General features: G+C 50.6%; 1 protein-coding gene and 1 long non-coding RNA gene across 3 annotated transcripts in view; one reads left to right on the top strand and one right to left on the bottom strand.

Moving 5' to 3' along the window:
• Positions 1-4766: 4766 nt before the first annotated feature.
• Positions 4767-18703, bottom strand: LOC134521832 (uncharacterized). The gene is made up of 4 exons (XR_010072881.1): positions 18380-18703; positions 13437-14937; positions 9899-10227; positions 4767-5511 (listed from the first exon to the last, which is right to left on the bottom strand). It is a non-coding gene; the product is annotated as an uncharacterized LOC134521832 (long non-coding RNA).
• JADE2 (jade family PHD finger 2) overlaps positions 17042-20630 on the top strand; it is an 87591-nt gene continuing 84002 nt past the window's right edge. For both annotated transcript variants that reach the window (XM_063348833.1, XM_063348834.1), the window contains exon 1: positions 17042-17461. The gene's annotated coding sequence lies outside the window, so the exon portion shown is untranslated. The remainder of the gene's footprint in view (positions 17462-20630) is intronic.

Consider the following 20630-nt stretch of genomic DNA (forward strand, 5'->3'; position numbering starts at 1 on the left):
CCGGCTCCTGGAGAGGCTTGTGGAAAACAGGGGCTTTCTCTTGGGTGGCAGATGCCCATCTTGGCTGGTTTACGCACAGCTTCCTCTTCTTAATTAGCTCTGACATTTTAGCGATCGTAATATGGGTTTGGTGTAGAAGTGGAGGCTCAAAGCACTGGGGGTTTTTTGCTGAAAACAAAGTTTGCTTTAAGTATAGGGGAAAAATGGGATGGTTCTACCTCTCTAGAAGCTTTGTGATGGGGCACAGAAATACGGGAGCTTTTGCAATTGTTGGTGGTCACTTGCTCCCACACCCGATACCGACAGTCTCAGTGCTCTCAGATTTCACTCTTGTCCAATTAGTCTGGTCTCTCTTTGCCCTCCTGTTCTGTGCCGGTGACACCAGTTCACCGGTGGTTCCCAGCTCCGCCGTACCTCTCCTCCAGGAAATGCACTCTTATCAGCACGTCTATATTTTGGGAGCACATATAGGGAATTGAGCCATGGTTGTGCTAGCTGCTTTGCAAAAGGAGGGGGGGGAAAAAAAAAGAAAAAAACCCAAACCAAAAACAATCCCTGCCCTGAAGGTCTTGGGTTCTGCAGGCACTTAGAACCATGGGGATGGGGATACAACATACCAAAAAAAAAACCAAACCACATATATGTAAGGCAAAGAGCCTTCTCTGGTAGTGTAATTTGGTTTGGCTAATGCTTAGCTGAGAGCAGAGGTAGGGAGCGAGGAAAAGAGGAAGGAAAATCCTAGTTCATCACTTGCCCAGCCATCGCCAAGGCTGCGTTTGGTAGGGTTTTTTTTGGCAGAAGTGACTCGTAAGGATAGTTTTGAAGGAGGAGAAAGGAGTGGCTGTTGAGATTTTTATCGGGAAGGTTTTCCCAGGCTTAAAAGAAAGCTGGGGAGGAAGCGAGTCTGCGCCGAGGGAAGAAGCTGACGGAGGGATTAGGGAGGCTGGCGGGGCAGAGGTTAGGGGCTGGCCGTACGGTAGGTAGGTTATTGGTTCAGCGAGGTAAGAGGAGATGGGGAGAGGTAACAGGAATAAAGAGGAGAAGGCAAGAAGCTTGTAAATTATGTAAACGAAGAACTGGTATGATTGTGGGGTGAATTGATGTGGTCTTGAGGGCAGCTGTTAAAACTGAAGATTACAATAACTGATGTAAGAGGAGGGAGGCTTGGAGGAGAATTCTTTTTTTTTTTTTTAAAAAAAAGGGGGTTAGAGATGTTAAAAAGAAAAAGAGCAGGCTTGAGATGTGATTCCAAAGAAATCCATCCAGTCAGTGCATATGGTGGATGAGACTGGGCTGGAGTGGGAGGAGAGGGGTATCACCTGGGTGAGAGGGAAAGGGGGAAAAGAGGGAGGACTGGAGCAAACAGCCTTCACCTGGTGTACTGGGAGGGGTGGAAAGCAGCGGTCTCAGCTGTTGCAGCTTTTTTGAGTTATCTGAGTATTTTTCCAATTTATTTTTTTGATGAACAGGTCTTTAGCTTTATATCGTTACCGATTCTGGTAACTTACCCAGCATCACAAAATGTGACTGCGGGTAGTATCCTGGCTATTCAGCCAGTCTAATTCATCATCTGACACCAACTTCATGCAAACAAGGTTTCTTTTGCTATTTCCAACAGCAGAAAAACACTCTGAGAAAACTTTTTGTAGTGTTTTATCCTTTCTAACTCTGGCCATCTCTCAAATAAAAAACGGCAGTGGTCTGTGGAAAAAAGAATAATAATTAAAAAAATAGATACTTTCTTGTATTTTTCCAAACCACCAGATCAGTTTACCCATTCCTGAGAAAAGACGCAATCAAATAATGTTTTCCTGATTGTCAGAATGCAGAATAATGCCTAGATGACTCTTTCAAAGAAGATACTTTCATATTTGTCCCATCCAATGCAGAAGATAATCAGCTATTTCTTTCTCCCACCCCAAGTATTTACATCTCGAAAAGTTTAGTAGATTTGTTTTCCTTCCTTTTTGCTTGGTTAGAAAAAAAAAATTATTTTTACATTGATTTTTTTTTTTTTTGTTTGCTTGTTCATGTTGGAGTACAGAGACAGAATGTGGAACAGCTGAATATGGGTGGGGGGTTTATATCTGTATGTACAACCAGTGAGACTTGGAGAGCATCATATCCCAGTATGGTATGATGGAAAGAAGGTGTGAAATCCTGGATGCAGAGACATCAGTTGCAATACTTCCTTTAGTTTTAATTTCCTTTATTAGATGTAAATAGTAGAGTAATTCATACTCTTTGAGGACTTGGACAGTGGGATCGAGTGCACCCTCAGCAATCTGTGTGGTGTGTCTGACACACCTGAGGGATGGGATGTCATCCAGAGGGACCTGGACAAGCTTGAGAGGTAAGCCCATATGAACCTCATAAGGTTCAACAAGGGCAAGTGCAGGGTCCTGCACCTGGGTCAGGGCAACCCCAAGCTCAAACCCAGGCTGGGCAGAGAATGGCTGGAGAGCAGCCCTGAGGAGAAGGACTTGGGGGTGTTGGAGGATGAGAAGCTCAACATGAGCCAGCAACATGCGCTGGCAGCCCAGAAACCCCCCGCAGCCTGGGCTGCATCCCCAGCAGCGTGGGCAGCAGGGCGAGGGGGGGATTCTGCCCCTCTGCTCCGCTCTGGGGAGACCCCCCTGCAGGGCTGCCTCCAGCTCTGGGGCACCAACAGCAGAAGGACACGGAGCTGTTGGAGCGGGGCCAGAGGAGGCCCCGGAGATGCTGGGAGGGCTGGAGCCCCTCTGCTGTGAGGACAGGCTGAGAGAGCTGGGGGGGTTCAGCCTGGAGAAGAGAAGGCTCTGGGGAGACCTTGGAGCCCCTTCCAGTCCCTCAAGGGGCTCCAGGAAAGCTGGGGAGGGACTCTGGATCAGGGAGGGGAGCCATAGGACAAGGGGGAATGGTTTTAACCTGAAAGAGGGGAGATTTAGATGAGATATGAGGAAGGAATTCTTTGCTGTGAGGGTGGTGAGCCCCTGGCCCAGGTTGCCCAGAGAAGCTGTAGCTGCCCCATCCCTGGAGGGGTTCAAGGCCAGGTTGGACGGGGCTTGGAGCAACCTGTTCTGGTGGGAGGTGTCCCTGCTCATGGCAGGAGGCTTGGACTAAGTGGCCTTTAAAGGTCCCTTCCAACCCAAACCATTCTATGATTCCTCCAAAATAAGTCACTTTTTGATCCTCTTCAGATTGGAATCCATCTGACCCTATTTTAACTCTCAACCACACCAGCAACTATTGCATTTCCATCTGTGGACAATCCTTCATCACAACTTTGGCTCTGAGTTCTCTTGTGTTTCCTTGAGGAGTTCCCAAACGGCGGATGGGGCGGGATAGGGAGGTGCAATGCTGCTAGCGTCACTCTGCTGGGGAGGATCTCCGGGAGGTGACGCTCTGGATCATGTCTGGGCTCATGTGGCCCAGCCGGTGCCTGCTGGGGTGGGAGCGGGTCTGTGTACTCCAGGCGTCTCCTCCTGACAGCTCTCTCCAAGGCAGCTGTACAGCCAGGAGCTTTGTGAAAGTCTCTGTGTACATACACCGATGTGCTGTGACGGCGTTATTGCCACTCAACAGATGGCTGGAGGTGGAGTGATGATGGTGAAGGTGAAGTGATGCAGCCTCAGGCGCTGGTACCCACCAACTCCTGATGCTATAAGTCAACCCTCAGATCTGCAGGAAGACTCTGCTGAGAAATACGGCCCCAAATAATGTGGCTGGTCTTTAGTTTGGACTTGGAGATGACACTCATGGATGGGGGGCATCTCCAGCAGCCCTTGATTCCCGGACTCCTCACCCGGCTCTCCCAGTGATGGTAACGCATTTGCATAAGAAGCAACTGGGTGAGTAATACCAGCCTCTGCAGACATCAAATGCAGCAAGTATTTTGCGGTAAACCTGTTGCTGCTCTGGGCAGGGAGGATGCACTTTACTCCGAAAGCGCGGGATGAAAGCCTTTGTGGCAAGGGCTGTGCTTTGAAAGCGACTGAGCCCAATCGTCTGCTCAAGCAACTGTTTTATTATCAGAATAACTGATCTCCCAAAGCACTTAACACCGCTGCCTGCACCAAACGGAGCCCGCGCGCGCTGCAGCCTCGCAGCCTTTTGCTAGTGCTGCCCAGTAGCTGAATCTCACTCCATCAATATATCGTGGTTAATTGCAATAAAATAGGGGATTTAAGGGATTCACCTGTTTAGGTTGCTTGTTCAAGTGGGCTCAGGGTGGTACACAGTGAAAATAACCACCATCAGATGCCTAGCCTGTATCTACATGACCCGAAATGGCTGTATTTGCCCAATTCCTAAGCTGCAGTGACACAGCCCCGTGGTTGTCATCGCAGAACCGAGTCTAAGAATAAACTAGATTTGCACCTTTGTAGATAAGATCATTACTTCAGAGCCAGGCGGCGGCTGTAGCTGATGGACGGGCTGCGATCCTGGGCGCTGGGTTATTCCTGACTTTGGCCTTGGCCACGTGTATCACTGCAGCAAAATTTGGTGTGCTCCTGCTTTCTTACCTGGAGATAAGGATACCGGTCCCCGGATTAAAAGTGTTATTAAGGAGCCACATTATGACTGCAGTTATTATTTTACAGGCTGAGCAGTGTGCAGGAGCTGGCGGTGCTGCTGCTGAGCTTCCTTGAGGAGTGTGTGCATTTGCAAAAGGGAGGAAGAAAACCGTACAGGAGGATTTTCTCATATATAAGCTGAGGAAACAGATAATCTCTGAAACAGCCAACAGTTTTTATTTACTGCGAAAATTTGAATCTTGCTCTCAATTTCCCATCAAGATAAAACGCAGGCATTTGGTTAAAATGGTAACTTAATGCTCCAGAGGTTTAATTACCACCACTTTATAATCAGAATCAACACGGAGTGCAGTCTCCAGCTCCCAACTTCAACAAGACATGCAGACCCCCACAGAGCAGTCAATAAAAGGCAGATACATCGCGTGCACTCAGATTTTTGTGGTCCTTCCCATAGCTGAACTTGCAAATCTGCTATTGCTGATAGTTTGCTTTCAAACCTCAGGTTCTTCCTTAGCTATTATCAAACTATTATCAAAGCTCCTTATTACTATAAGTTGCTCTGTGTATAATTTTTTTATAGGTGTGCATGGTACTGAATTAAGGGAGTTTACAGTGCCGGAAACTAAACTTCCAAATATTTTTATGTATCAACAGAAAGCACTGGTCTGAACTAGTCTCGATAGTGGTGATTATTGAAACTTTAAGGGCCTTGGTTGGAAAAAACGTCAAGGCGGCAGGTATGTTTTCTGGACTGTGGCTGATGTGATCTCTGGCATGAGCCTCCGCTCCGTAGGATGAATGATCGATGCTCCTCTGTTGCAGTTCCTGCTGCTTTTCTCTAAAGATTTCAGGACTTACAGATCAGGCGTAGGGCCAGCCTGGGTCTCACTTGGTACGGTTTTCCCTCTGCAAATTAAGATTTCTCTTCTCTGGTCTGTTCTTCCTGTGCGTTTTCTGAACGAGGTCGTCTGGCTGTGCCAGCTGTTGTCGATGCCTATGAAAATCACACATGCTCTATATTTTCACTCATTATTTTCCAAGTTGGTGTTTTAGTGAGCAAAACCTTTATCTGTATTACGGCCAGGGTCCTGCCTGACACTGAAGTAGCTATATCCAAGCAAATCTGGCCAGCACAGGTATTTCTAGCCATGGAATCTGCAATCCTCTGCCTTCTGCCGGGGGTCGAGCACCACGGGATGCTCCTGTGCTGTTTCTTTGCTACAGTTTCTGCTCTAAGTGAGGTTTAATTTTTTCTCACCATCGCCAGCCCCCTCTAAAAAGCAGCACGTTCTGTATCCTGCCCCGACTGACTCGTGGAAATAAGAGATACCCTATTAACAACCTTTGTGCAAACAAAGCCTTGGTCTGGTTAGTGCCAGCACTTTCCATCCAGCATGAGTATTTGTTTTTCCATGCTCTTAATCTTATAAATTGAATCGAGTCTGATAAAAGCGACTTCCTGAATATTGCATAACGGTTTGTGTCTGTCAGGATGGAAGACAAACAAACCTGACCTTGAACTCGGAAAGTCTCCTCCCAGCAGGTAGGAGCTTCCAAAAGCCTGTGCTGATCTGGGAAATGCCAGAGGGGGCTCCTGGTCTCCTCGCTGCCCTGGGACAGCAGCGAGCCTTCCCTGGCAGCTACCCTTTCCCCCCCTCAAAAAAAGCCCAAAAGCTTTGGATCCTCCTCTGGGGACTACAGAATCCTCAGAAAGAGCTGCAGCAGGAAGACAACAGCATGTTCTTGCTCCAAAAAGGAGGCAGAGGAGAAATCCTGTCCATATCTGGCATAGTTTAGCCTCCAGGGATTAATTAAAGGCTTTTTCAGTTTTTCTTTCAAACCTCACAACATTCGTCTCTGCCTCACTGAATAGGGAAAAGGGAGAGGCATTTTCTCTGGTCAATCACCAGCCTGTTTCAATTTTCAGTTTTACATTGCAGTAATATTTTTTTCCTAAGGGAATACCACAGGAAGGGCAAACTTTGGCTTCTCCCCGTTGGAGCATTACGTCATTAATAGAGCTGGAAATCTGAGTGGCGGGCGAAATGAATATTCCCTAAACTCAGCAATCCCCCCCCCCCACCTCTGCTTGGTGCTCCTGTCCCCTCTCCCCTCCCATGGCTAAGGCAGGTGAAGGTGTCGGCGGAGCCAGCGTGGGGTGGGGGACGGGGGGACCAGGAGCCTGTGCACGGTGATGCTGCCGGAGCAGGAGGGTGTTCTGCATTAGGTTGCCCTGAAAACTTGTGGCTGCCCCATCCCTGGAGGTGTTCAAGGCCAGGTTGGACGGGGCTTGGAGCAACCTGGTGTGGTGGGAGGTGTCCCAGCCCAAGGCAGGGGGTGGCACTGGATGGCCTTTAAGGTCCCTTCCAACCCAAACCATTCTAGGATCCCCTGCGCTGCTGGCAGCGCTGGGACTGGGGCCCTGGAGGCTAATGGAGCTCTGGGGCAGAAAAATCATTTCTTCTACAACTCAGGCTTGTGGTGATGGATGCAGTGGGGGGAAGGAGCCACCCAGCTCTCTGGGGGGGGGTCTCTGGCTGTGGTATGCGATGTTTTCCCCCACTGCCCTTTATGAGAGAAAACCCCTATGACACGTGGGAATTTTCACGTGGGTTTCCCAGTGACAGAAAAGCAGGTGACTTTGGAGACTCCGGTTTTTGGGGAGCATCCCAAAGAAGCACCACAGCTCCTGGCTGAGCCTGCCCCGAGTGCATGCGTGGTACCCTGTCCCTCGGGCTCCACAGACCCTCTGGCCGCAGCCCTTGTTTTCTGACCCCATTACCTATTCCAGTTTGGATTTCAGCTGCTCAGACTTGATTATTTTAAACCCCCCTCTATCTGATTATCAGCAGCCCAGCCAGGCCGCATCTGAAGCTTCCTGGGGGGACCCCCATCAGCATCGTAGAAGGATAATTCATCTCTTATTTAAGCTCTTGGAAGGGGCTGGTCTGGGGGGGGGGGGGTGTGTGGGTGTGTTACGGGGACAGTGGGAGTCTGGAGGAAGGTGTCCCCCTCTGCACCCCCTGGGCTGCAGCCTCATGAAATGGAGAGTCTTTTCCACCTTGCTGTGTGAACACCTTTGCTGCTTTGAATGTGCAGGGAGATGCAGGTGCCCCCTGCTCCCAGGAGGTATCAGTGACGGGTACCACGGCACACGCTAACCCGCGTTGGGGTGGGAGGATGCTCCTGGAAGCAGAGCAGCCCGGTGATGGCTGAGAGTGACACACCAGCGTGGCAGGGTGCAGCAGATCGGTACCAAAGCCCGGCAGCCCTCCGCAACCTTCCCAGAGCTGCCTTGCTCTTGCTTTTAGGTTTTTTCTATTGTTATCCTAAAGCTGTCCTCCTCCTCCTCCTCCCCCCAGCAGGATGAAGAAGCCTCCAGCTGGCCTAGGAGGCTTATCAGCTCTGTCTGGCTGGGTGTTAACAGTCTATTTGCATAAGTACCTGTCCCCTCATATGCCGTTTATTTTTCCTCCCGCAGCCAGGCTTGCTGCATGCAGCTCCCCGAGGTATGCCAGGGCAGATGCCACCACCCCCGGGCACCTCCAGCCAGGGCGCACACCCTCCCTGGCTCACCTGCTCCTTCTGCCCTGCAGAGGTTGGAAATTAAACGTGTAACTCGCTGGGTCCTGTTTTCTCCTGGCTGTCAAGATAAAATTAAACCGAACCCCCCCTCTTTTTCACACCTCGGCAGCTGTCCCTGGCTGGGGGACAGCAAGGACTACAGTCCCAGCTTGTGTGGCAGGGAAGGGTGATGCGTCTGGGTCGAGGATGGCTGCCTGATGGGTAACACGCTGCCTCCTCCCTGCTGTTGGCTGGGCATGAGTGGAGGTCCTTGAAGCTCTCTCTGAGCTCAGGTCTCAGCCCCAAAGGCGCAGGCAGCGTAGCCTGCCAGACCTGCTACAGCTCTGCTCCAAGGGCTGGTCGTGACCGTGGAGTCACCTCCTCAGGTAGGAGCGAAGCGGTCTTGTTTCTGCTCGTTAGCTCTGAAAGGTTTTTCCATCCATAATAAGAAAGTCATTAATGTTAAACTTCCGCTGCCAGGTACGATTGATTTGAAGATTATAACCACTATAAAGGGGGGGTACGCGTTGCACATACAGCGTGTCCAAGTCCTGGCATGCAGGAATTGTTGCTTCCGTGGCTGTCTGTCATCCATGGAGCTCACCAGAAAAGGGCTCAGATGGATGTGGGGCTGCTCAGTACTAGTTGAGAGTGGCCCATTTTCAAAGGGCAAAGGTAAATTCGAATAAATAGCTGGTACGTCCCCTGCCGAGGGGCTGTAATCCTGTCCTAGGAGATGATGGACTTAATGATTTAACAACTCTTCATGCTCTCGTTACTGTGATATTTTATGAATATGGTGCACAATCTCGAGGTCCTGCGTGCTTGCCGGAGGGCAATGCTCAGTGTGGGACCCGCTCTGCAAGGAGCTAGCAGTACTGAAGTATTTTCTTCTGAATGTGGCCCAGAAACTTGTCCTGCTGATGTGTTATTTCCCCTCCATGGCTGATGAGCCAGTGAATCAGCTGTCCAGCCAGCCAGCCACTTCTTGTATGTAAGACTTATTTGAGATTAGTAAAAGTTATTTGCGAACGCAGATTCAGTGGCTGCTCTCGGAGGCATTTGATGGTGACAAACCCACTCAGGCTTCCACAGTTAACCAGAAGTGTGTCTGATTTGTGACTAAAATTCAGATGCCCTCATTTTCCCACCCCGGCACTGATGGCTGCATGCCCATGGACTGCAGGGTGGCCATTCCGACTTTATAGACAAGATGAAATAAACGTTATGGCTGCAGCTTTCTTGAATTCACAGGCAGACTTTGCTCCTGACTATGCAGCTTAAAAATGATTTGAAAATTACAAATCCAATAAAATGTGGGTTATCTGCCTGTGTCAAACCCAGAATAACTGGAATTAAATTAGCAGGATTACTCCAGAGGTGTTTAGTGCTCCTCGTCTGCTCCTCCCGTGTCGCGAGGAGCATCGCACCTCCAGCGATGGTGCTTCAGCAGCAAGAGAGCGGTGGATCAGGTGGCAGGTCCTGGTCATATCGGAGCAGCATTTTCCAGCCTTGGCAATGCCAGCAAATTGACCAAAATGTGCAAAAAGCACATGGGATGGGTGCCACGACACCTACATGGCATGCAGCTTGCTCAGCAAGGAGACGAAAAGATTAGACTTCAAATTTCAGAGGAGCAGAAGCTGGAGATCCTGGATCCCAAATCTTATTTACCATCCCTTCCTCATAGCCCTTTGGACCTTATGCTAATAAATAGTGCTGCACATGCACAACTTGATCCAGACCCTGAAGAAATCGATAGGAACTGCCAGGTGCTCCACCCGCTGAAAATCAGATCATGCGTTTATGTGACTTACCGTGGCTTTCGGAGCCAGCTTTCAGGCACCCTTTGCAAGAGCTGGTATTTGAGCGTGTTGTATCGGCTCCTGGCTATAATCGGACCCGATGAATTACCTTGAAATAAATATTGTGTGAAGTATCTCAAGAAATCTTTCACTTTCCATCTTTATCTCTTTTCCTCAAATGCTTTAGCAGCTGATTTGTCCTTCTGGCTACTCTTAGGTCCTTCTGAACCGCCGTCGCCAGTCCCAGGTCCCACGTGCCTCCTTCTCTGCTGGCTGCGTCCAGGTGAAGTTTGCTGCTTGGGAATATCGCTCAGGCCACGGAGCGTGCGTGTCAGTCCCCCCTACGGTTAAAACCAACCCCGTAAGCAAGCCCTCATCACTTTATTTATGACCTTTGGATGAGATAATGGTTTTCCACTTTGAAAAGAAAGCTCTCTACTTCAACATTTATTTTCTATAAATGCCTTGGCATTTATATTGCAACAGGAGACTATTCAGTGACATTATCTGATAAATATCATGTTATACAGCTGCAATTTACAATGCATATATTTTTAACAGTGCTTCTAAGCTAAATTAAACGCTTCTAAACTATGGTACTTATGGAAAACAAATGTCTGTTCTAGCAATTTTGTTTTTCAGGGTACACCATTTTTTTTAAAACCAGATACCATCTTTATCCTGTCAGGCAGTAAATTATGCACTTGCACTTTCATAAACTCTCCCCTTGGGAACTTAGTCGATGAAATGGAAATGTCTTTTTCACACCCTTCAACTCCAGAGAAATACAGGGAAATAGCCAACTCGGTTATAAACTGAATGTCTAGGGGGAATCCGTATAAAGTGTGGATTAATGCAGTCTCGATGCATGTATTGTTTAGCATATGTACCGTTCACTCAAATGGCGCATTGAATTGTGACTCGGATCTTTACTGTCTTTTTTTTGTTGTTTTTAATTGGGAGAGTAAGTGCATGTTCTATGATGTGGTGGGATCCGCAGGTCAGAAGACTCTCACTGGCACCTGGCTGACAACGTCCTGCCACGGTGGGGCAGCTGCAGGAGGAGGAAAACTCTGTTGGCCTCCTCAGGGGCGTAAAACACAACTGCTTTTACACCGAGGTGGATCCTTCCCCAGGTTGCGGGGTGGGAATGGGCAGGACGAGGGTTTGCCGTGGCATGTCCTGCCGTTGGGCTAGTCCTTCATGAGGGAGAGAAGAGGTACTTGGGCAGTGGGACCAGATGATCCTTGCAGGTCCCTTCCAACTGAACTATTCTAAATCTTCTAAATCTACAAGAGGTACTTGGGCAGTGGGACCAGATGGTCCTTGCAGGTCCCTTCCAACTGAACTATTCTAAATGTACTTCTATTTTCTATCGCCCATCATTCAGACCTATGAGGTTTGCCCACAGCGGTGAAACGTCTTCACGCTGAAACTCCAAGCGGCCCAAGGAGCCGCATTATCCCATCACCGCTGGGTGAATGGGATTTTTGTTGGTATTTGTTGAAATACCAACAAAAAGGGAGCAAAGGAATGAAAGTGGGGCAGGGGAGTCTGCTGGGATGCTCAAGGATCAGTCCAAAGCAGGAGGAGCTTCAGCAGGTCATGTGCTGTAGGAGCTGATGTTGATGGTCCTTGTTTCCCCAAATCTACCCTCAAGGGCCCTTTGGAACCTCCAGTTCTTCCAGTCTGAGGACTGGATGGGAGGTGTGCTGGATTAGATGGGCTTTGTGATGGAAGCGAGCTTACAGAAAACAGAGAAACCAACAACAAAAAAAGGACTTTTGAAATTTGGCAGAAAAAAAATCAGTGCACAAAGCCCCCAAGAATGTGAGCGTTTTTTCACAAAACCACTTACGGATGCATTCCGTAAAGGTAATCCCTTCAGACAGAGAGACGCTGCCATTTCTTTGAAAAACATTAAAGCAGCTGTTGCTAGAACATGGAGAATTTTTGCGCTATCCATCAAGGGATGGACACTTGTAATGCTATGTCTACTTTTTCTGTTTGTTTGTTTACAGTTTATTTTGATACCAAATTTCTAGCTACTGAAGGTAATTGAGACTGCAAACAAAATCTCGCTATCCGCTGATCTGCCAAATCAAATTTTCTTCTCTTGTAAGTATAGTATTTTTCCTTAGCTTCAGAGAGGAAAGGAATTACGCGGAATGAATGAGAAAGAAAAGGGATTAGTTTATATAATGACCATAACAGCCATCTCTCCCTTGATCTTTCTGTAGTAGTTCATTCTCGAAGATGGGAACGATTATTATTGTAATTTAGAACAGAGCTTGTTCTTTTTCCTTCTACTGCAACTGCTTACTACTTTTCAAATTAACACATATTTTAATAAAAAGTAAATATCCTGATTATAGCTGGGATATTGGATGGCCCTACCGGGGATACGGATGCAGCAAGATTCTCATCATCTCTGAGTTCCCCTCCTGGAATGGCTGTGTACTGCTCTGGTCCTTGATATAAATTAAAGGTTATTTTGGTGACTTCTGGCTACTGGAGGCCTTAGAAGAGGGTATCTAAGGTGGTAAATTAGCAGTCGTGCATCTCCTGCATTGTTTTTGAGTTGCATGGTGCTTTCTGAGGATCTCCATGAGGTCTCTGTCATCAGAGCATCTCCCTGCCCTGTGGTGGTCCTCCAGCGCCCAGCTTTGGGCCAGGTGGGCATCACTGGAGGAACAGGCACGCTGCGGTCTGGGAGCGGAGCCTTCCTCCCAGTTTCTCACTAGCTAACATTACAAAATAGATTGTTTCTAAGGGTCTTCAAAGTGACATGGGATAGGAGAACAGGAAATAGCCTTAAGTTGCGCCAGGGGAGGTTTAGGATGGACATTAGGAAAGATTTCTTCACTAAAAGGGTTGTAAAACATTGGAACAGGCTGCCCAGGGCAGCGGTGGAATCGCCATCCCTGGAGGTATTTAAAGGACAGGTAAACGTGGTGCTGAGGGACATGGTTTGTTGGTGGTTTTGGCAGTGTTAGGTTGATGGTTGGACTCAATGATCTTAAAGGCCCCTTCCAACCCAGACAATTCTATGACATTGACTTCTTCTTGTATTTGGGGACCACTCGCACTCCCTTGGACATGTTCTGGCCATGTGTCTGGTGCAAACGTTCCTCAGCAATTGCATTTAATGCCAACACGGCCACTGGGTTTTCCTCTCCCATGAGATCTGTCTGCACGGAGATCTTCACTGGTCTCAAGTTGTGTTGAGAAGTTTTATTAAACCGAAGTGTTGGGAGATGGAACTATTTTGTGTGCTTGTTCTCCTGAAGTTGCTTTAACACTTTGGTAATCATAGCTCTAGGGTGAGCCAATTCACCCCTAAAACCAATGTATTCACCCATAAAATCAACCTGTTCACACCTAGGGGTGCCAGCACCGTGTTCCCCCAAAGCCCTGAGGCACAGGCAGTAGCAGCAGGAGTCCCCCAAGTGGTACTTTGGGGGACTCGTGGTCAATGATGGGGTTTAACTCTGCAGAAGCTCGTAAAGACTCTGTCCTTCACTTAAAGCCATCTATTAATTCTACCTACCTGCTCATCATCGAAAGGTTGCCCGTGTTTTTCTTGTAGGCATGCAAAAATAAGCACCGGTGAATGAAGATGAAAGGCAAACGTTGCTGGTTTCTTCCCTGGAGATTATATTTCTTACTTGTTGCATAACTGCTTATTTTAGCATCAATCAGCTGAGCCTTTGTTGTGTAGACAATTCCGTCCTTTTAGAGGATTTGTGCAGTATTATTTCTTCCAAAATGCTTCTTTTTTTTGTTTTTATTATTAGATTTATTTCTTCTCTTAGCAAATGCCAGCTGGCAACACCCTGTCACAGCTCTTCATAAATGTTACATAAATGTCATACTATGTAAACCGAGTACCGTATATATCATATACATGACCCTTCTCTAGATCCATCCATCAAGCCTTAGCTCTGTATATTTTATATGTGTGTGTTACATATATTTGTATGCAAGTTTTGTATAAGGGCGCATATATGGTAGCCAAAAATCTGTTAAGCGTGTGGTCGCTACTGCCCGGGAAAGCAGTCAAAATGCAGAAATGTCCGACTTCTTGTTGCCAGTGCAACTTTTGTGGAAGCAGACCAAGTTTTCAATTGCGTGATCGGATGGTATTTTTCTTCTGTGTCTCTAGTGCGTGAGATGGTCAGCGAGGGGCTCAGCAAGGCTGGCGTGTTCCTATTGTCCCGCACGCAATCCTCGGCCTTGGCTCAGCACATTATTCACGCGTCTGACCCCTTTCGGACCTCATAGCAGTAGAAAATGCGGCTCCATATATTCCCGTGCCCGGTTTTCAAAGCGGAACGAGGCGCTCCTCTTCTGGATAGCAAAAAAAAAAAATTAAAAAAATGCCTTGAGGTTGTGCTTAGGGATGCTGCAGACCTGATGTGCACCGAGGAACTGATGTGCGTACCTGGATTTGGACACGTTGTGACCTCCTTTAAGGTTATGGTCCAGAAATGCCGGAGAAATGGCCAGAAAGGCTGTAGTGCTGTACAGGACCAACATGGGGACGTTGGCAGGTTCCTCCGAAGACAGAATTATTAATTTCCTTGTGGCTTCTTCTACGGTACTTTCCACTACGCTGCATCAGTGCTTCAGCACCTTCATTAATCCTCCCCAAACACCCGTTATGAAGATGGGTCAGGGTGACACATGGATGGATTAAGGTCAGTTTTGACTAATTCCGGGTACTCCATCTGAGAAGCGTAATGCCTGCTTTTTCAGAGCATTTAACATGATGCAGCACTTCGTACATGCAAGCGCAGCACCCACGGCTTCCAGCTGTACGAAGATGGATGTCAGCAATTCGGGCTAAAGGTATCAAGATACACACACGCGCAGCGTGGGCAATTCGGCCGTCAGCACCCAAAAGTTTGGTTTAATGACTTTGTTAGCAATGGGAAGAAAGCCTGGGGTAAGAGCAAGGAGAGAATCCTCTTCTTTGGGAGAGTTTTATCCTCTGCCGCTGTCGGACTGTGCCTGCAGCCCTTGCATTGCTCCGTGGGCAGCTTTCAATTCTGCAGATCAGATGAGGACCTGGTCAAAATTTGTTTGTTTTCTGACTTACGGAGCAGGTCCGTGGCATGTAGGTGTCATATAGAAAACAGATTGTGGCAATGTAATGAAGAACTGCATTAAAACGTGCGTGAAGGAGAAAGTCTTCATAAATTGGTATGGAATGCCTCACTTCGGGCGTTTCTGATGCTCTGCCCAGGTAACGCAGTGATCTTCAAAACATGCCCTAGTGCAGCCTGACCACATGGATGGGGTGGGATCCATAGGGGAAGTCCTGGCAGCGAATGCCACTGGGTGCTGGAGCAATGGGGCAAGCACCCACCGAGGTACCCTGGGGCTGGCGGCGGCCGTGCTCATGCGTCCCACTGCTCACATACGACCAGGAAAGGCTTTTTTAACTGGGGGGTGAAGTTTCCCATTCTCTAGGGGTGCTGCTGGGCAGGCTTGGAGCAACTGGGGCAGCTGCTGCCCCAAGAGCAGCATCTTGAGGGATGTCAGCAGGCAGATTTGGGCAGGGTTTTGCTGTGTGTTGTGAGCTGCTCTTGCTCAAAGCCCAAAAACATGACTAATTTGGGTGGCTTTATCTAAAAGGCTGCCTCATGCCAAATTTCAGGACCCTATTTCCAGTTACAGTCCTCAAAAAAGTTACCAAGCCCAAGAATGACCACAGCAATGCTCCTCTCCTCCTCTGCTTTCATCCTTGGAGGAGCCTTTGGAGCATTTGGAAAACGTCCAAGGCAGAAAGTTGCAGCCTAATTCATTCAAGTTTGGCGAATTATAAGGAGCCAGAAGGGGGATGTACAGTGGGGAGCATCTGCCTTAGTTGTGGTGATTCCAGCTGCGGTCCCAATGGTGTTTAACGACCAGTCACTCAGTTTTAGAGCTGACCAGCTTAACGAATTTAAGGGAGGATGGCAGATTGTGATTGAAAGACCATCTTTAACCTGAATTTTAATTTTCTGCAGCGATGGTTTAAAACAGTGGAAGGCAACTTCTGCAATTTCTTTTACTGTAGGGCCTCTGAGAGTTTGGAAAGATGTGCAGCGGATAGACTGTTCATCCAAATATTATTATTTTAAGAAAGTGGGTTTGTTTTTTTTTTTATCTCCATAGCCGCTCTGTTGCTGGTTTTAACCCTGGGCCAACAGCTCGCTATAGGCAGCCCCGGGCCACAGGGACCCTACAGCTCCCATTGGGGGAGCGCCCGGCGGGGTCACCCCGGGGGGGGGCCGCCGCTCCGCGGGAACTCCAAATTCTGCCAAGTTTGGGTTGTTGGTTGTTTTTTTTTGGGGGGTGGGGGGCGGGGGGCGGACACACGACACCCCCCTTGTGTGTGGGGGGGGGTGTTTGCTGCTGCAGCCGCATCTGCTGGCGGCGGCCGCGTGTGCCGGCGGGGCCCGCGGAGCCTCCGCGCCAATTCCCACGCCGCCGGCCCGCCCCGCGGCCGCGGAAGTTCGCTACGCGGAGGGGGGTGTGTGTGTGTGTGTGTATGTGTGTGTGTGTGTATGGGGGGGGGGGGGACGGACACACACGACACGACTCCGCACCTCACCCCCCCCACCCGCCCCGCGATGGGCAAGAACCGTCTTTTTGACGCAGGAGAAATGGCAAATTTTAAGTACGTCATTAATATGGCGCCAAAAGGCTTTTTTTTTTTTTTAAGTATAAGCTTTTTTTTTTTTTTTTTTTTTTTTTTAAGGTTGCAGCAGCCTGTACGCCTGTGCGCAGCGCGGAGGGAAGGAAAGGGGGGGGGGGGAAGAGGAGGGAAAGAGTGTGTGTGGTGGTGGGGGGGGGTGTGCGTTGGGGAGGGGGTGGGGGGAGAAGGACCGGCGGGACGCCGGCGGGGCGAGCGGCCGGGGCGAGCGGCGCTGGGGCTCCGGGCAGCGCCATGGGGCCCCGGCGACCGGCGGGGGGGTGAGGAGCGGCGGCGGGATGGGAGCGGGGCCGGCGGCACCTGGCCCCGCCGCTGCGCCCGGGGAAGGGAGAAAGCGCCGGAGGGGGAAAAATTGAAGATATTTTTTGGGGGGGGGGGGTTGGTTTTTTTTTGGGAGGGGGGTGTGGGGGGGGGGTGGGGTGGGTGGGTTTTTTTGGGGGGGGGGGGGTGGGAAACGCCGCCACCATTATCCGTCCCCGCTCCGAAAGTCGGTTCCCCGCCTCCCTGCCGGAGCCGGGGCGGGCGGCGGGGCGAGGGGAGGCTGAGGAAGTGCGGGGTGGTGAAAAAGAAAGAGAAAACAGGCGGGCACAGGGCTCGCCCGGCCGCCGCCGAGCGGCCATCGCGGCTGGGAAGCGGGGCGGGCGGGGGGGGGGGGGAACGGAGACACACACACACACACACACACACACCCCGCATCCATGGAGTTACCGGGCGGGAGCTCCTAAGGAGGGCCCGGCAATGACACCGGATTGAGGGGGGCTCTCCCCGGCCCCGGGGAGGGGGGGGGGATTGCGGGAGCATCCCCCCGCCCTCCTCCCCGCCCGTCACCCCAGAGACAGCCTCAACTCTTGGAGGACACTCCGCTGGCAAAGGTAAAGGCTGGCGGGCGGGAATGGGCTTATTTCGGCAGCGGATGGTTATTTTGCAGCTCCCCCTGCTTTGCTTATATTTATTTAATTTTTTTTTTTTAATCTCCCCCCTCCGCCCCCCCCCCCCCCCCCCCCCCCCCGCCGGCAGCGAGGCGGGGGATGTGCAGCATTTCCAGGGGGTGGATTGCGCATGTTGGTCACTCTTGTTTTAAAGTCTCCGAGGGAGGCGAGCGGGGATGTAAACAAGAACTTTTAAAAGGGTTTGGCTCCGCACCTCCTTCCCCCCCCCCTCCTTTATTTTTAATTTTAAATTTTTTAAAAATATATAATTTTTTTTTTTTTTTTAATTTCCCAAATTAATGACTGCGGCAGTGCCCCGCGCCCTGCCCACCGCGGCTCCTCCTCGGGGGGCGATGTGTGTGCGGTTACCGAGGATGGGGGGGGGTGTGTGTGTGTGTGCGCAAAGGAGGGGGGGAGTGCGGAACGATTCCGCGGGCGCGGAGCCGGGATGGCGGTACCCGGGGGCGTGGTGGTTGCCGGTTCGGTTCCCGCTTGCCCCATCCCTGCTGGTCCCCGGGCTACCGGGCCCGGGCGATGCCGGGGGGAGGGGGGGGCGGCGGCCTCCCCCCCCACCCCGCATCGCCCGGGCCCAAAAACATTCCCCCCCCGCACCCACTCCTGCCCTTTTCCCACCTACAGCTGCGTTGGTTTTAGGATGCGGGGCTGGGAACCCCTTACCTGCCGCCCCCCACCCTCCCCCCCACCCCGTGCTTGCCCTCTCCGCTCCTGGGGATGGAGGAGGCAGCGAGCTGGAAGTTGGGAAGCGGTGCGAAGGCAGAAGGAAGGGGGGGGGATGCTGGATTGTCAAGCTGGGATGCAGTTAGAGGAGGGAAAAAAAAAAATATCTCTCTCTCTCCATACCTGTACATCCTGAGCGGTTTTTGAGTGGGAAGGATGGCGTTCAGAGGGAAAATTCCCAGCTCCTTCTGTCGGCACCCACAGTGAAAATTGTTGGCTTACAGGTTTCCTACCGCTGGGACATTTCTAAGAGGGGCTTTTGCTTGGGGAAAAAAAAATATTAAAAAAAAAATAATAATTCAGTGATCTCAGGCTTTCTCCCAGGGGTGAGGAGCCCGGCTCTTAGGAATGGTGTTTGACCTTTAAGCATTTATTGGCTACTGAGGTTAAAATAAGCTTGAGATAGACGTAAAAATAGCTTGCAGAAAGGTTAAATCAAAGGTTAAATTTGTTTTTCCTAGGAAAATTGAGGCTGATGTCCAGAAATGAAGGCTTGGAGCAAAGGGTGGGAGGGTACACGTGAGGTCTGTGGGCAGGGAGATGCAGTTCATTTAAAGTAGTGGTGGCTGCTGAGAGCGTTTGACACCAAGTTCTGAAAGTTGGTGGATGGGTGGTCCTCAAACCAAGGTATTTTAAATGAGGTCTGGTCTTTGCCTTTCTCTGGGTGTTTGGTACAAAGTTTGGAGCGCCCAGAGCTCCTGTCGATTTTCCTCTTGAGTTGGGGATGCTCAGGGACCTGCAGGATGGGGCAGCCGGCTGCGGGCGAGGAGCCTGTGTCCCTGTTGTCCCTGTGTCCCTGCCTGCTCCCTCCTGCCCAAAGGCTGGGGTGGCCCCGAGTGCCCGCAGTAACCTTTCTGGTTACCTGTGCTTTGTCTGGGCTTGCTGAATAAGGAAAAAAAAAAAAAAGGATAATTAGAGGGTAACAAGTCAGAAGAGGCAAGCAAAGTTATATATGTGAGTAGCAAAGAGAAAAAATCCCCTTGTAGATGTGGAAAAAGGCAAAGCACAGGAAGTAAACGAGGGCTTGTTTTGTTTTAAATTCAAATGAGATTAAATTTTGCCCCAGGGAGCCAAGACAGCGAGCGGAGTTGCTGTGGAAGAGAGGAGGAATGGCTCTGCCTTCACCTGGGCAGTTGGGTTGTTGCTGGAGAGGTGGGAGCTGACGGCAGCCCGTGGAGGAGGCGGAGGGACAGGCGAGCCCCGGCTGGCGGGGACAGGCTCCCGCTGCCCAGAGAATGGGGTTTTCCTGGGGACCAGGATTATGCCTTCCTGGATCTACACCTCGCAGGGTCACCAGGGAGGTTAAGGGAAGAGCAGGGCGGCTTCCCCTGGGATGTTAAGGGCTGTGCACCAGGATTTGCTGGCGGTCTGGTGGCACAGCCGATGCGCATCCTTCGGTCAAAAAGTTTGTTCTTCTCCTATTGTGAAATTGGGGCTGTGCCTGCGTCGGGGGATGCTGCCGCTCTCTAGGAGCCTCCTAGAGCAGCGCTTGGTTCCAAAATTGTCAATGAGAAAAGCCAACCCGACGAGGACAACCCTCCTACAGTGTAAAGGCTGGGACCTTCAAGCCCTCCACCCTCCTTGTTACACTTTCTAACAACCTGCTGGTAATTCCTAGACAGAGCGAAGAAATAGTTAAACGCAGAGGGGAAGGTTGGATGAGCTGCCCCTGGACTCCGCATCACCCACCCGGGCGATGGGACGGGATCCCTGGGAGCCATGGGGTCCCTGGGAGCCATGGGGTCGCTGGGAGCCATGGGATGGGGTCCCTGGGAGCGATGGGCTGGGGTCGCTGGGAGCGGGGGGTCCCTGGGAGCGGGGGTCCGGGCTGGCCGGAGCGGTGTGCGTGCCGCTGGGGGCACTATGTTCTGTTTGTGTTCCTATTTCTGCGCTGGAAGAACAAACAGGGAAGTGGTTTTCTGCAGTCTCATTGCAGCTCGCAAACAGAGCACATAATTCAGCCGGTGTTGCTCAACTGTCACCGCGTCAGAGGTGACGGCGCAGGGGGACCGAGCGCGCCGCATCCCTTACCGTGCGGATGAGCGCTGGGAAGAGGTGATGAGGAAAGACTTTTTTTTTTTTTTTTTCCTCTTTTTACTGCAACTTCTGCAGGTTTCTGTGCCTGTCCCCTGTGTGCGCAGGCATGTATGGGTTTAGTTTGCTTGCCGCAACCCAGAATGGTTCGTTCTTGCAGACGCGGTGCTGGGATGCCACCAGGAGCTCCGAATCCCACGTGGACTTGATGGAGCTGGGAAACGTCAGCGGATTCCCCAGCCAGCGCGGAAGGATGCTGGAGGGGTTCGCGGAGGGCGAGGAGTCGGGCAGAAGCAGTTGGTTGTTGGTGGAAAGGCTGGATGAGGCATTTCGGTTTAGC

Source organism: Chroicocephalus ridibundus, chromosome 11 (genome assembly GCF_963924245.1).
Source record: "Chroicocephalus ridibundus chromosome 11, bChrRid1.1, whole genome shotgun sequence".
Classification (NCBI taxonomy): Eukaryota; Metazoa; Chordata; class Aves; order Charadriiformes; family Laridae; genus Chroicocephalus; species Chroicocephalus ridibundus.